This window comes from Hibiscus syriacus, unplaced genomic scaffold, assembly GCF_006381635.1.
Source record: "Hibiscus syriacus cultivar Baekdansim isolate YM2019G1 unplaced genomic scaffold, ASM638163v2 tig00110234_pilon, whole genome shotgun sequence".
Classification (NCBI taxonomy): Eukaryota; Viridiplantae; Streptophyta; class Magnoliopsida; order Malvales; family Malvaceae; genus Hibiscus; species Hibiscus syriacus.
Genome location: NW_024062639.1, coordinates 258,163 through 272,483, shown reverse-complemented (window position 1 = coordinate 272,483; position 14,321 = coordinate 258,163). Strand labels below are relative to the sequence as shown.

Sequence of the window (14,321 nt, the reverse complement as noted above, 5' to 3'; positions counted from 1 at the left end):
CGCGTACTTTAGTGGCATTTTTATTCAAACGTCGTTATACACTTGTACTATAGTGGCGTTTGTGTTTATAAACGTCGCTAAAGACTCGTAATTTAGTGGCATTTTTATACAAACGCCGCTAAAGACTCGTACTTTATTGACATTTTTATACAAACGCCGCTACAGACTCGTACTTTAGTGGCGTTTTTATTCAAATGCCGCTATACACTTGTACTATAGTGGCGTTTGTGTTTACAAACGTCGCAAGTTTACAAATTTTAAGTGTCGCGCCCTTTAACATTTTTTTCATTTTTTTCCCTTTCAAGCATTTTTCAATCCCGCCGTTTACCCAAAATGTTGAGACTGAAACCCAGGCTAATGCCAATCCTCTCGCTTCCTTCATCTCATTTCCTTCGCCCTCCCTTATCAAAACCAAGCTTCTTTTCCATTGCTTCGCTTCCCCAAACTCTCCCAACATCTTCTTATTCCCTCCCTCATAAACATGTTCCTTTGCTTAATAGTGCCGCTACTTTCATTTATGATAAACTCGACCCTCGCTTTCTATCGTGTTGTACGCCTCATAAGCGCCTTAAAGTGGCCGTTCTGCTTAGCGGAGGCGTCGATAGTAGTGTCGCCCTTCATCTCCTTCATGCTGCTGGCCACTCCTGCACTGCTTTTTACCTCAAAATATGGTTCCAAGTAACCCCTTTTCACACTTTTTTGTTTAATTGTTAGGGTTTAGGGTTGTTAGTGTTCATAATTTGGTTTGCTGGTGGGTTACTTTGTTCGGCAATGGGAAAGTCATTTTACGGTGTGTAATCAAGCAGATAAAAGTGTTATTACACTTTGTTGCATACAATTTTCTTTTTAGTTTTCGAAAATTAAATTTAATTTAGCTTTAATAAAAATTGTGAAATTTTTAAGTGCTACCCATTCTTATGGTACTTAATTTATGCTCGTTCTTATGCTTGGTTTTATGTAGGAAGACTTTGAGAACTACTGGACAGAATGCCCTTGGGAAGATGATTTGAAGTACGCAAGGGCTGTTTGTGATCAGTTTATTTTATTTTATGAAGTTCCATTTTTTTTTGTCTTGAAAAATTCTATTTTGGTTGGTAGTGGAAGGGCCGAGTTGGATTGGATGTAAATATTAAAAAAATATTTGGACATGCAGTTCTTTCATCTGTTTTACTGTCATTTACATTTCTTTGCTTGCATGAGTGGTGCTTTGTGTTTTTGTGGAAAAGCTAACACGATTGGGTAACTGGTTTTTTCTTCTTCTTTTCCATGGTGTTTGCATTGCAGCTGAAATACTTTGACTGAACGTATTATCATGTTTGTTGTCAGGTTGAGGTGCCTTTAGAAGTCGTGCATCTAACTGATGAATATTGGAATAATGTGGTACGTATTTATCTTTTGAGTGGAGTTTTCATCTTGTCTTTACCAAAATTTAATAAAATTGGTTAATTTGATGAGTTCAATAAGTTGTACTAACAACACCCAACTTTAACATTTTTAAAAAATCCGTGAAAAAAAAAAATTAAAGGAAACTATAAGAAAAATCAGTAAAATTTTGAACATATAGAACTCAATATTATTGCCAAAATTCAATATAAACATAAAGTTCAGGTATAATCAGTCCACAAATCCAGAACAACAGAAGCAGACACTCTTATCGCAGGAAGACCCATCAAACCATGAGAGTGAATAGAAACATGATAAAGGATGTGAAATCTAAGATGCATGATAAAGGAAGAAATAATCTATAGCACCAAATGAAGAGTAGAGAGAACACGATGCATGGGCACAGCAACAAGCTGGAAGCTTCTAGAAAACCAGAAGAGAGGCAGAAACTGGAAAAGAAGGTGCCCTAAGCTTTGAAAAAAAAATATTTTTAGTGATTTTGGGATTGGATCCGGTCGACCTTCTTTAAGAGTTAATTTTAGTATGGATGTATGAGTTGAAAAAGTTTGACAAATAATTTTGGGAGTGGATTAAGTTGATCTTTAACCTATTATGATTCAGTTTTAGGAGTCCATTTTAATTTGTCTTGAAAAAGCTTGACAAATAGAGTAAATTGAATCATTATCTGGTTCTATTATTTTTAAACCCCCCCTTTTTCTGGTTCTTGGTATTTTTCCAGCTTTAAGTGGCTTTTACATAATCAGCATGTTATGTGTATCTTAATGGAATGCTTCGCCAGTTCCATGTTGAACCAGTCGGTCTGATCTAGTTTTTTTATTCATTGGTCTTTATAAACTTCCTTCTCTCTAGTTAACTATTGGAATGATTGGAATTGGATTTCCTTTACAATAATACTTAATTTAGTAATTATTGATTGTCTCAATTGATCATGAAAGTTACTTCTCACTCAGGTTTCCTACATCATTGAGGAGTACCGATGTGGCCGCACTCCAAATCATGATGTTCTTTGCAATACGAGAATAAAATTTGGTATAGAATCTAGCTGAAGTTAAGCCATTTATCTATGTTGAAGGTTTTTTGGCTCTTTTTGGCTCTTTTTGGGTTTAGTAAACTAGTAGTGAGTTATATCCATGCTATGTTCTTTTTGGCTCTTGTCAATTCTTATGGCTATCTTGAAAGTGTCTTTGTTAACTTTTATCGAAATTTTCTTCTTTGCTTATTGGAGAAGTATCAGGCTGTCGTATGATCATAAGGGTTGTGCTTCATGTTGAATTTGCTTTGATATGGAAAACCATAGTTTTAAACAATGCCTAAGCATTTTCTGGAAAATTACATTGTAAACATGTTTACTCCTATTTCTTCCAGTGTTTTATTTCATGTTTTGGACCTATAATCAGAACTTTGCATTTCTTAATGGAAACTATTAGTCAAATCTTTGTTACATACCGATCATATATATACATATAGTATGAAAACAATGCTTGAAGAAATGATTTACTGGAATATTAGGAGTTTGGTTATTACATACCAATCATTTGTATGTTTATTCAAGATCATGAGTGTGCTTTGCTTCTTGTAAGATACTGGTCTTTTTTCTATATCCTGTTATATTTAGGTTCCGTACAACAATTTGTTCTGTGTATGTTAATGTACAAGTCAAGGATCAAACATACTTCCTTTCACATCTCTCGTAGTTCCAGCTCAAACGACTTATTTTCCCACTTGGATGTCTCTCGAAGGTGAGTAGCACTAGATTGATTTCAATTTGGTCAATTGGGATGCTATCTTCTCTATACCCTCTGTTTGTCACATAAGGTGGCATCTACTTTGTCGTCATTGTTGTTATGATTAATTTAATTGGTGAATTTCAAATTATCTCAAATTTCTGTTATTAGAAAGGAAAGCAGGATGGCTATTGTATAAACACGTAGATTCATTGTATTAATCAGTTCGTGTAACAAACAGTTTTTTTTTTATTTTTATTACCTAGATTCTCTTGCCTTGATGTCATCCTGTTCATCTGCAGGTTTTCCATAGCACTTATCTTTTAATACTGTGGATGTTTGATTGTTTTTACTGAACTCATTAAGTTAGTAGTCTGATTTTTATGGCCTTCTCTGAAACAAAACATGTTTTCCTTTTTGCTTCCAGGTTTTTGTGGTATTGTTATGCTTAAGCCAGTCTGTTGTGCTGCTTATCCCTCTTTTGTATTTCCTTAACTTTTCTAAGAATACAAACTTGCTCAGATTCTTGGGGTAAGAATTCTAACTTCTAAAAGTAAGATGGCAACCAATACATTATTAAATTTTTTCTTTATGATAACATTTTTTACATTCTTATGTAGAATATATTTTAGTTTTCATGGTTCCTGACTTCCTGTTTTTGTTGTTTGTTGCAACATCTTTTTTCAGTTCTCGATCACTCACATATATGTTATGAATGCAAGTTATACTGGTTGTTTCCTTCTCTTCTTAGTCTCATCTAAATTATTGTAATTGCAGTAATCTTGAAGAACAAACTTCAACAAAAAGCGGCTTCTTCAATAGACTGGCACAGCGTTTCCCATTTGTTTTTAATCTATTGAGGAGAGATCATTCACTTTCAAATGATACTTTCAAATAAGATATCAAGACGATGAATATGACAAATTCCAATGAAGTGGGAAACAAAGTAGCTTTAGAAGGCATATCTAGAGGTTATGATGATGACACTAGTGAAATTGAGGATGTATCGAACAACAAATCCATGTATATCTACACTTTGAGGTTCAGTTGTAACTCATTTGTACTTTAATGTCTTTTAAGGTTTTCTCTCCATAAAAAAACTTTAATTTATTTTGTTGTTAAGTATTTTTCTTTATGTTTTTTGTCTTAATTAAAATGTATGGTTGTTGTTAATTAGATAAAGCTAGATATAAATTTAGGTGATGTATAGCAGAAATGAAATATGCAAAATCAATTAATATTAGCTAAATAAAGGTAATTAGTGGCGTTTGTATCCAAAAACACCGCTATAGGTTTGACTTTTTGCGGCGTTTGTGTTCAAAAACGCCGTTATAGGTCTGACATTTTGCGGCGTTTGTGTCCAAAAACGCCACTATAGGTCTGACCTTTTACGGTGTTTGTTCTAAAAACGCCAGTATATGTCTTATCTTTTGCGGCGTTTGTATCCAAAAACGCCGCTATAGTTATGACTTTTTGCGGCGTTTTTTCTAGAAACGCCGCTATATATCATAACTTTTTGCGGCGTTTATTCCAAAAACGCCGCTATAGATATCGACATTTTGCGGCGTTTGTTCAAAAAACGCCGTAATAGATATTGGCCTATTGCGGCATTTTTTGTTCTCAAACGCCGCTAACTTTAGTGACGCTGGTATTGCCGGCGCTTTTTGCGGCGTTTTTCCTATCGCCGCAAATACTTTTAGCGGCGCTTAAAAACGCCGCTATAAGACTAAAAAAACGCCGCTAAAACTCTGTTTTGCTGTAGTGAATATAAGGGTTTTATTTTTCTCTTTCATTTACTAAGGAAATTAAATTAATAGATATTTTTTTGAATGAATTTGTTATTTTTCACTATAATAATGAAGATTTTGAATTGTCAAGGTCATTGGCACGTACGATCGCTTGCCTTTGTTGGTTAAGACGACCGCGATGACGATGACCATCACTGTTAAAAACAAAATAAGAAATAAAAATGTCGTGATCGGTACGGTTTGTTATATAAATAAATGTACGGTCCATTTTAGGATAATCATTGGTTTTCGTATATTTTTATATATTAAATATTAATTGGTGAAGGTTAAAAACATATTAGAAACCGTAGAGCACGGTTGCTGTCCGCGATGCTAGGCGATATCCAGGGCTAAGTCAACGACCCAGCTGGTAGTGTTGCCTGTCCGGTTCGGCCGCTGTCAAAGAAGATGATTTATATTTTGGGTTGGTTGAATCTGGTTTGAAATTACATTTATGAATAATAATTATTATTATTTGGCCATTAAAAAAGTTTCGTGATGATTGAGGTTTTAATTAATACAATTTCATGGAGCGCCATTCTCCAGGTAGGAGTTTGACTAACTTAAAGAGTGTCACTCACATTACATCATTGTAAAAATAATTTAATTTTTTATTATTTTACAATGTTATAATAATCATTTTTTAAATAGATAATTTTATAAAATTTAAAGAAACAAAAATAGATTATCAACAAAATATATAAAATTATATATAAAACTATATAGAAATTCAAAATTTACTATCCTGTATATGAGAGGATACTCTATATTGATATAGATAATAGATTTACATTAATCTATACGTGTACAATGCATGTATTAGTAATTATTAAAATACATAATAATTTTATAGCAAGGAAAGATGTAGGAAGTTGCTTGGGGGTGATGAAAGCGATAAAGTGCCAAATTCAAAAACGGCTGATGCAAATTTAAGTCCGTACAAAACTATCGCGTGATGGCATGATCCATCAAGTTCAACCATCTTTTTAAGATGTTTAAATATAAAATAAGTGTATAAACGGTAGCATTTTTCATAAATTATTATTTTTTAATAATCTTAGTGTCTAACGTTATAACGTAATCATTTTAGGCGTTCAGGTTTTCAATGACATTATTTTTCTCCGATAAGTTATACGTGACACAATATGGTAAATTTGAAATTTATTTTATAAAAAAATAATTTATCTTAGATTAAAAAAAACCAAAATCCTTAAAACCCCAAAATCCTAACCCCCGCTACCCTCCTTTCATACCATGACCACCGATCTGACGTACGTTGCCATATTTACCGTTGATTGGTCGTTAGAATTGTGTGGGATCGTGAATTTTCATCCTAGGGTTTGTGGGGTATAAAACGTCGATTTACCATCGACCGATCGTCGATTGGTCACAATTTCATAGAGATTTTGGCCGCCTGGAAGAGATGAGTTCGGGTGGAGTTTCGTTGACCGCAAAAGTAGTTGCATGAGTTTAGGGGTTGAAATGAATGTTTTTAAAGTTTTGGGGTTATTTCAAAATTTTTGTTTTTAAATATAATTTAATTATTAAATTTTAAATAAAATTTGTAAAATTATCATATTATGAAAAGTATCACTTAACAAAGGAAATTAACATTGCTACGGCCCAAACACCTAAAGTGATAACGTTTGTACCATTAAACACATCATTCAAAAAATAATTCACGCACCTATTTCTAAAAAACCATAATTTGAGTACTTATTTTATAATTAAACCTTTTTAGAATCACGATGAAGACTCCCCCTAAGTTGATTAAAATGAAATCAGGAGTACACATGGAAGTACAATTTCGACGTTTTTCAATTCCGTACTGATTTGCTACATCATCTTAGATTTCATGAAGTTATATATTCATATAAATTTCATATTATTAATAATTTTATGGTCAAATTTGGTTTTAGCTTTTGTACGTTTCCGTTTGGTTCAAAAAAATATTTTCTGTTTTTTTTGTTTTTATTTCAAGAAAATAGTGTTCATTTTTAGTTTTTAAAAATTAGAAAATATGTTTAGTTAATATAAATGAAAACATAAATTCAAAAATAAAAATTGTAAAATTTATTTGGTACCTAATTTTTTAAAATAGGGATGAATAAATAATTATTAAATAATTAAATTAAAATATAATTATTAAAATTTTCATTACATAAATTTAAATGTGAGTTATACAAAAATAAATTACCACCAAACATGTTTTCTTCAATATTTTCTATTTTCTAAGAAAATGAAAATAGCTTATATTTTTTTAACCAAACAGGCTTTTAGTCCTTGTATCTTTTTTTCTTGTTGTCGCCCCGGTTCCAAGGATTCATCTTGACTAATTCAGACCGACTCACGTCGCACACATGACTTTAGTTGATGAATCTCTCAGCAGAAATTTTCTGTATACACAAAAACCCGAGCTCGAAATATTGCTTAAGCGATATCGAGCTGTTGACCACTTGATCCAATCCCTGTTGGTTAGTCCTTGTATCTTTAATTTAACGATCTTTACTTGATATAATTTGTTAATCCAAATTGTTAACACCTATAAACTATTCTCATTAAAGTCTAGTTATGATTGTTTTTAGAAAAACCTTGACAATTTGATTGATAGATAGAGGCTTTTTATTGAGTTAATGTTATTTGACTTAATTTCTTTTATAGCCTAACGTGATTAATATATAATATTAATTTAGATTTATTTTATTAAGATAATGTATACTATCTCATAAACATAATTATTTATATCCGTGATCTGTAGAAAAAATAACATTTATTTTTACAACTAAGATCGTTTAATAAATTCTATTTGATTAATTTTTTAATACTTTTGAATATATTTAGTCGCTATAAAAAGATAGTGTTAAAAAAAATAAGCAGTGTAACAGAGTCAAGAGTAGTTGGGAATCTTGAACAGAATAACCCAAGTTTTTGAAAAGTCTAATGTGGAGTTGTTTTAGTTTGGTTTTGTGTTTTAATTTAGTGGGCAGCCATTGTCGCGATAGAAAAGACTTCATTGCTTGACTTTTCAGGTACCTCACATGTATTGTTAGTTTGTTCCTTTTCATCATATTATATTTTATTGTTTGTTCATATACATTAAATCCTCAAATATTCGGCAACAATTATCATGGTCGTGTAAAGTGTGTTAGAGAGTTGATCTCAGCTGTGTTAAAACTTAAGTGTAAAGGATTAAATTGTACAGGGAATAAGCTTGTTGTGTGAGGACATGAATCATACGGTAAATATCAATATCAATATCCAGCCTTAAGTATTTATTGGGAGGAAAATTCTCCCATGCTCGACGAGTACTAATAAGTATCACTAACGATGAGCACATTTAATTTAATTTTATAAAAATTTAAAATTCTAAAGGGCTCAACGTATAATTATAAATTAGTTGGAAATTTAAATATAAATTATTTAAAATAAAAGGTAAACTATATCAATGACTACCTAACTATATTGCCTCTTTTTATTTTGACCACCATTTTTGAAATTTTTTCAATCTGCTCACTCAACTATTTAAATGTATTCAATTAAGCCATTTGACGTTAATATTTAAAGGAAAAAATGATATGGCAGTTAAAATATTTGATATTATTACACATTTGGTTCATGTTACTTATATATTTTATCAATTTGGTCTTAATTTTAATAAATTAAATAAACTTAATCCTCAAATTAAATGGTGTCAAAGTAGTCTTTATTCATCTTATTCTTTCAATTTGTAGGAAAACAAACAAGAAAGAAAAGAAAAAAAACTTACGAAAAATTGATTTCATCTCTTAGAAATTTTAAAAAATAAATATCAAACTCTTTGATTTCAAAAATACATCTATATTAAGTAAAATCAAAATTTTAAAATCTTAAAAATTAATCCAAAACAATTAGATTTATTTATAATGCGACAAATTAGGTAAAAGTAAAATTATAATACTTGGATAGTTGAGTAATAAAAAATATTTTTAAACAAGCGGTCTAAAAGTAATTACAAAATAAAATAAAACATCTAATTTAAACTCCTAAAATCATTGAAAGATATAATTTAAACACATGAATTTGTCATATTAATTGTCTTGCATGTATTACTGTAAAATATAGTATTTTAAGCTAAAAAAATGAACAACATGGAGAAATGATGGCACATCTAATCACAAAACATTGACATGTTTATTTTACTTTATTATTGAAAATAATAAAAGTCGATAAAGAGAAAAAGAAAAAATTATATTGGCTGGCATTAAATTAGATTCCTCTCCAATTAACTACTTAGGGATACTTGAGTCTTAAATTTATTTTAATTTATTAAAATTAGGACCAAATTGATATAATATATAAGTAATAGTGATTAAATGTGTAATTATACCAAATATTTTAACTACCAATAGTTAAATATTAATGGCAAGTGGTTTTATTGAATGCATTTAAATAGTACTTGAGTGAATTGATTGACAAAATTTCAAAAATGATGGTCAAAATAATAAAGGACAATAGTTAGATTGTCACTGGTATAGTTTGCCTTTTATTTTAAATAATTTACTTTTAAATTTTCAACTAATTTATAATTATACGTTGAGTTCTTTAAAATTTTAATGTTTTATAAATTAATTTATCGATGATTATCATTAGCGGTGCTCAATATCGCTAGTCGAGCCTGAAAGAATCATCTTTATTAGAAAACAATAAGTTAGTTAAATGATATCGATGCTAATAATAAGTCATATCTCTTGGTGAATAGACATATTAGTAATAAATTGTGTCATTGGGTGAATACACTTATTAATTTTTTTATTTAAAGTGTCATTCATTCAATCTATCTATTAGCTTTTTAATAATTCTCTTCATCAAGTGTCAAATTTCTTCATCAAATGGTCTCAATCTTTCAATTCATTTCTTCTTCACTATTTAAAGGTTACTTGAGACACAATTTAGACACAACTTTAAAAAGGAAAAGACTTAGAAAAAACTCATTTCAATTTCATTTTATTGATGATAGAAAAAGATAAGATTGTTTATTGATGTTGTGCTTACTTTTATGATAGTTTGTTGTTGTATCTTGGGATATCGACGTCCAACGTTACTCAAAGCACCGAGGAAAGAACGAATTATCTTAAAAATATTCTTACATGTCTCAACAATAATTCTTCTTTTGTTTATCCAATTATTTTGATTACATGTTTTGTTTTGATTTTTCTTTCTGATTTTATTTCGACGTGTTTTGCTATATCATTGCTATAATATTATATTATTACTACATAGTATTGCAACGACATTTTATTGCATTAATATTGTTATGATAATATATCATTTATTATTACTACAATATTGTATTGTTATTGTTAGATTATGCTTATTACAATCCTATAACATTATTACAATCTTAAGATAGATTTTTTTGTTGTAGTTTAATGTAACCCAAACAAATTAATGTAATAACATATTTAGGTTGGTTTATACTATTGTTTTAGATTATAATTTATTGATTATGATTACAGAAAAATGTTTGATACTTCTAAGAACTCATCCGATTTATAGTTTGATACAGTTGTTATTGTAACATCCTAATCCAATACGATCTGGAGATCGATGGCCTAAAACATTATACGGGGTCGCCGAAGTGGGTAACCAATATTTTTTTGTAAAAGCTTATAAGACCTCATGTGAAAATCATCAATTATAATCATAAAATTAAAACATAATGTTCAAGTTTACAAATAATGGGATATCCCAAAATACATCTCAAATGTTTTAAACGAGTATTTCAAAATGCAAATATGACTCGAATACAATAAGGTCCATAAACAATACATGCCCTCTAAGAAGGACTCGAGACGTACACTGAAACTTGGGTTGGTCTAGAATGTAAACTATGTGATATGCTCCTCGAACTCTCCTCTTAAGAACCTACGCACGGAATAGATTTTGGACGTTGAGCTCACAAGCTCAGTGCCTCACTAATAACCAATCTATACTATATGTGTTTAGTACATGATCCTGCTAGCAAGCATAAATATTAGCATACATGGGAGCTAAACTAAACAATTAAACCAAGGTCGGCCTCATGGTTTGGGCAAAGGGTTTCGCTAAATCTCAGGCCACACACCTCTAGCCTGCTTAGCTTAAGGGTATAATTTCTACATCAAAAGCATTCACTTGGAAAAGCTACTCCTTGCGAGTACTTGGGGCATATACTCTTGACCGGCAACTGAAGTGCCTTGCACACTGACTGAGACATGTCTGGACATTCTAGCATACAAGATGATCATCATATTATTAAAGTAACTCAGGTGTCCTGGTTATTTCACGAGTTTCACACAAAGGCTAGCTTTATGTCTTCCTAATTTATATCGTCTCTAGTTGTAATTATAATCCTTATTATTGTTCTCACTTGTAGTCTTATTTACAAAGTTCTTATGACCTTTGATCCCCCTACCGGAGTACTTGAGATGAAATGGGTTTCTTACCCAATTCAAGATGAGTGTGTCGATAATAGGCCCTTCAGTATCGATACCAATATGGAGTATCAATACTAACCTGAGATACCGATATCAAAATAGACTACTGGATTTTGAGGAGTCCTAACAATATCAATACCTTTAATTAGAGTAAAAGTACTCGCATACTAGGGTATCGATATCACCCTTGGTATCGATATCAAATTTGGTTTCGATATTTGGAAAATTAGTTGAATATCGATACTCTTATTTCGGGTATCAATACTCTCGTCATGGTATTGATACTCCCTTGAGTATCGATACCTAATTTAGCAATTGGAATTCAAAATATAAAAGTGGTATCGATACTCCCCACTTGAGTATTGATATCCTTGGAACAATATCGATACCCAATGACCTAGTATCGATACTCTAGGCCATAACACATTATTGGTTTAGGTTACTCGAAGAATAATATCGATATTGTTCATCCAGTATTGATACCGTTACCAAGAAATGTCCTATTTGGGCACGAAAATGTAACTTAGTACTACCCATTTGTTCCTCTATGGCCATCAAATAATGTTTAAGTCTTATGTAAGTTGATTGTGATCATAAGAAGTCATTTATCATGCTTTATAACATCATAAACTAGAATCTGCCATGAACATGACCATATGCTTCATAAACTAATGCAAGCCAAGGAAGAGTACCTAGTGATTCACAAATGATATAGAGAGGTTAGAAATGTGTTACCTTGCACTAAGTAGATGAAAAACATCCTTCCTCAACCAAGGACCAACTTCTTTTTACCTCTTTCCTTAGAACTTTCTTCATCCTCTTTTACTAATCATACACAACGAAAATGAGTCACTAACTCATTTAAGAGACTAAACTGAAACTAAAAATACTTTCCTAAACTCAAATCTACCAAAAACGAGCTAGAAATCTCTAGTTTCCTAAACACCCCACATATGGCCATTATGGCCAAACCTTGTGTTTGAGAGCCTAAATGAATGTTTGGGGTGAGGAGATTATGATTTTTACCTTGCAAATTTTGTACCAAGCTTATAGGGTTACCAAGTTTTCACCTTTACAACCTTACTTGGAAAAGAAAAAGATGTAAATGGAGAGAAGAGTTAGGGGACAAGGAATGATAAAAATGAGAGAAATATGGGGAGTGGTTTAGCCAAATTACATCATCCCCATTAAAGAAAATCAACCTTTGGTTAAAAAATGGTATAATAACCCTTTTAGTCCTTCATCTTCCACTCCAATATTAAAGATACCCCTTTTATGCTACTATTTGGGCCTAACCCAAGCCCAAACCCATCCTCAAATAGTCCAAGCTAGGGGTGAGCAAAACTCGACTCGACTCAAGAAAACTCGACTTTAAGTTATAATTTCATAAAAACTCAACTCGACTAAAAAAATTTTAACTTCAAGTTTAGTCGTAAAATACAACTTGAATAACTCGAATATTAACTTGGTTAACTCGAAATTTTTAGTAATTAGTGGATTGATTTTTAAGTTTGAGTCAAGTATCTCGAATTTGTATGATATACGTATATCGCATATGAAAAAAATATGGAAATATATATAAATGTATTTTATATGGTTAAAAAAACCATTTAAATTGGAATCAAATAAGATCATAATATTATAAATATTTACAATTAAATGTAAACAGAAACTCAAAAATTTGACTCGACTCGACTCAAAAAAAAATTCAAGTCAACTTCAAGTTGTAAAATAGGACTCTTCAACTCGATATTTTTTTACTCGACTCGATCGAACGTTTATCCCTAGTCCAAGCCTTCCTATAAGTCTAGTGGGCTCATTCAAATATTCTCGCGTTAGTTCAAAACTACTAACATGGGATTTGAGGTGTTACAGTTACTACTTAGGCTCCCACAACGAGCCAAACATTACCTATGATTATGAGTCATGATGAAAAGCCTGTGAAATTTACTAGAGAGAATTTTAAAATGTGACATAAAAAAACATTACATCTATTAATTTTATAAGATCAAAGGATAATATTACAAATTTGTTAACCAAATAGTTGAATCGAGATCAAATTGATAAAACTTCAATAGGAATGAAACTAAAGACCATGAATTTTTAAGGCACTATGTGAAGGAACCCAATCTATTTGATTGAAGATCTCAAGATCTAGGTTCATTGTGCGGTCACTGTGAATATTTTTATCTCAAGTCCATTCCTATGATAAAAATGGTGATTAAAATGTAAAAAATATTATGCAGTGCTTTTATTGATCACTATGTGTTTTGGTGAGCCGAACAATATAAGTCACCTATGTGAGAGTGAAACGGAGTCGTTTCAAGGAGACTATTGAGGCTTAGTTCTCTAAGCTCTTGTAGAATCAAGAGATGTTAACGACTATATGGACATAACCATGAGAACCAATTCTTGCCAATGAGGTATTTGTGTGAGGTATGTCATCATTTACACAAATAACATGACAATTCAAGGACACCATATCTGCTGGACAATCAATACAGTAAACATATTTTCACCGGAAAGGTTTAAAGGGTGATATCTATCTATTCAATGCAAATATCAATTGTAGAATCTATCACCACATCAAGTCAATATTTTTGAACAATTAATTTCATTCATGTAAGGGATTGTTGGAAAAACAATAGATTAATTGAATAATATTTATGCTAATAATAAACCATATCACACGGTGAATAGACATGCAAATAATAAGTCACGTCTCTTCATCAAAGGTCAAGTCTATTATCAAATGGTCTTAACTTTTCAATTCATTTCCTCTTCATTATATAAAGGTTAGTTGAAGCACGATTTAGATTTAAAAAAAAAACCTTTGAAAAGAAAAATAGAGTTAGAAAAATTTCTTCCAAATTTGTTTTTTCTAGTGATAGAGAATGATAAGAGTGTGTTCGATTATTCACTGCTGTTGTGCTTATTGCTATGACTGTTTG

At 31.1% G+C, this 14,321-nt stretch overlaps 1 pseudogene; it reads left to right on the top strand.

Moving 5' to 3' along the window:
• The first annotated feature begins 333 nt into the window (after nucleotides 1-333).
• LOC120114531 lies at nucleotides 334-3,776 on the top strand (annotated as a pseudogene).
• Nucleotides 3,777-14,321: the final 10,545 nt, after the last annotated feature.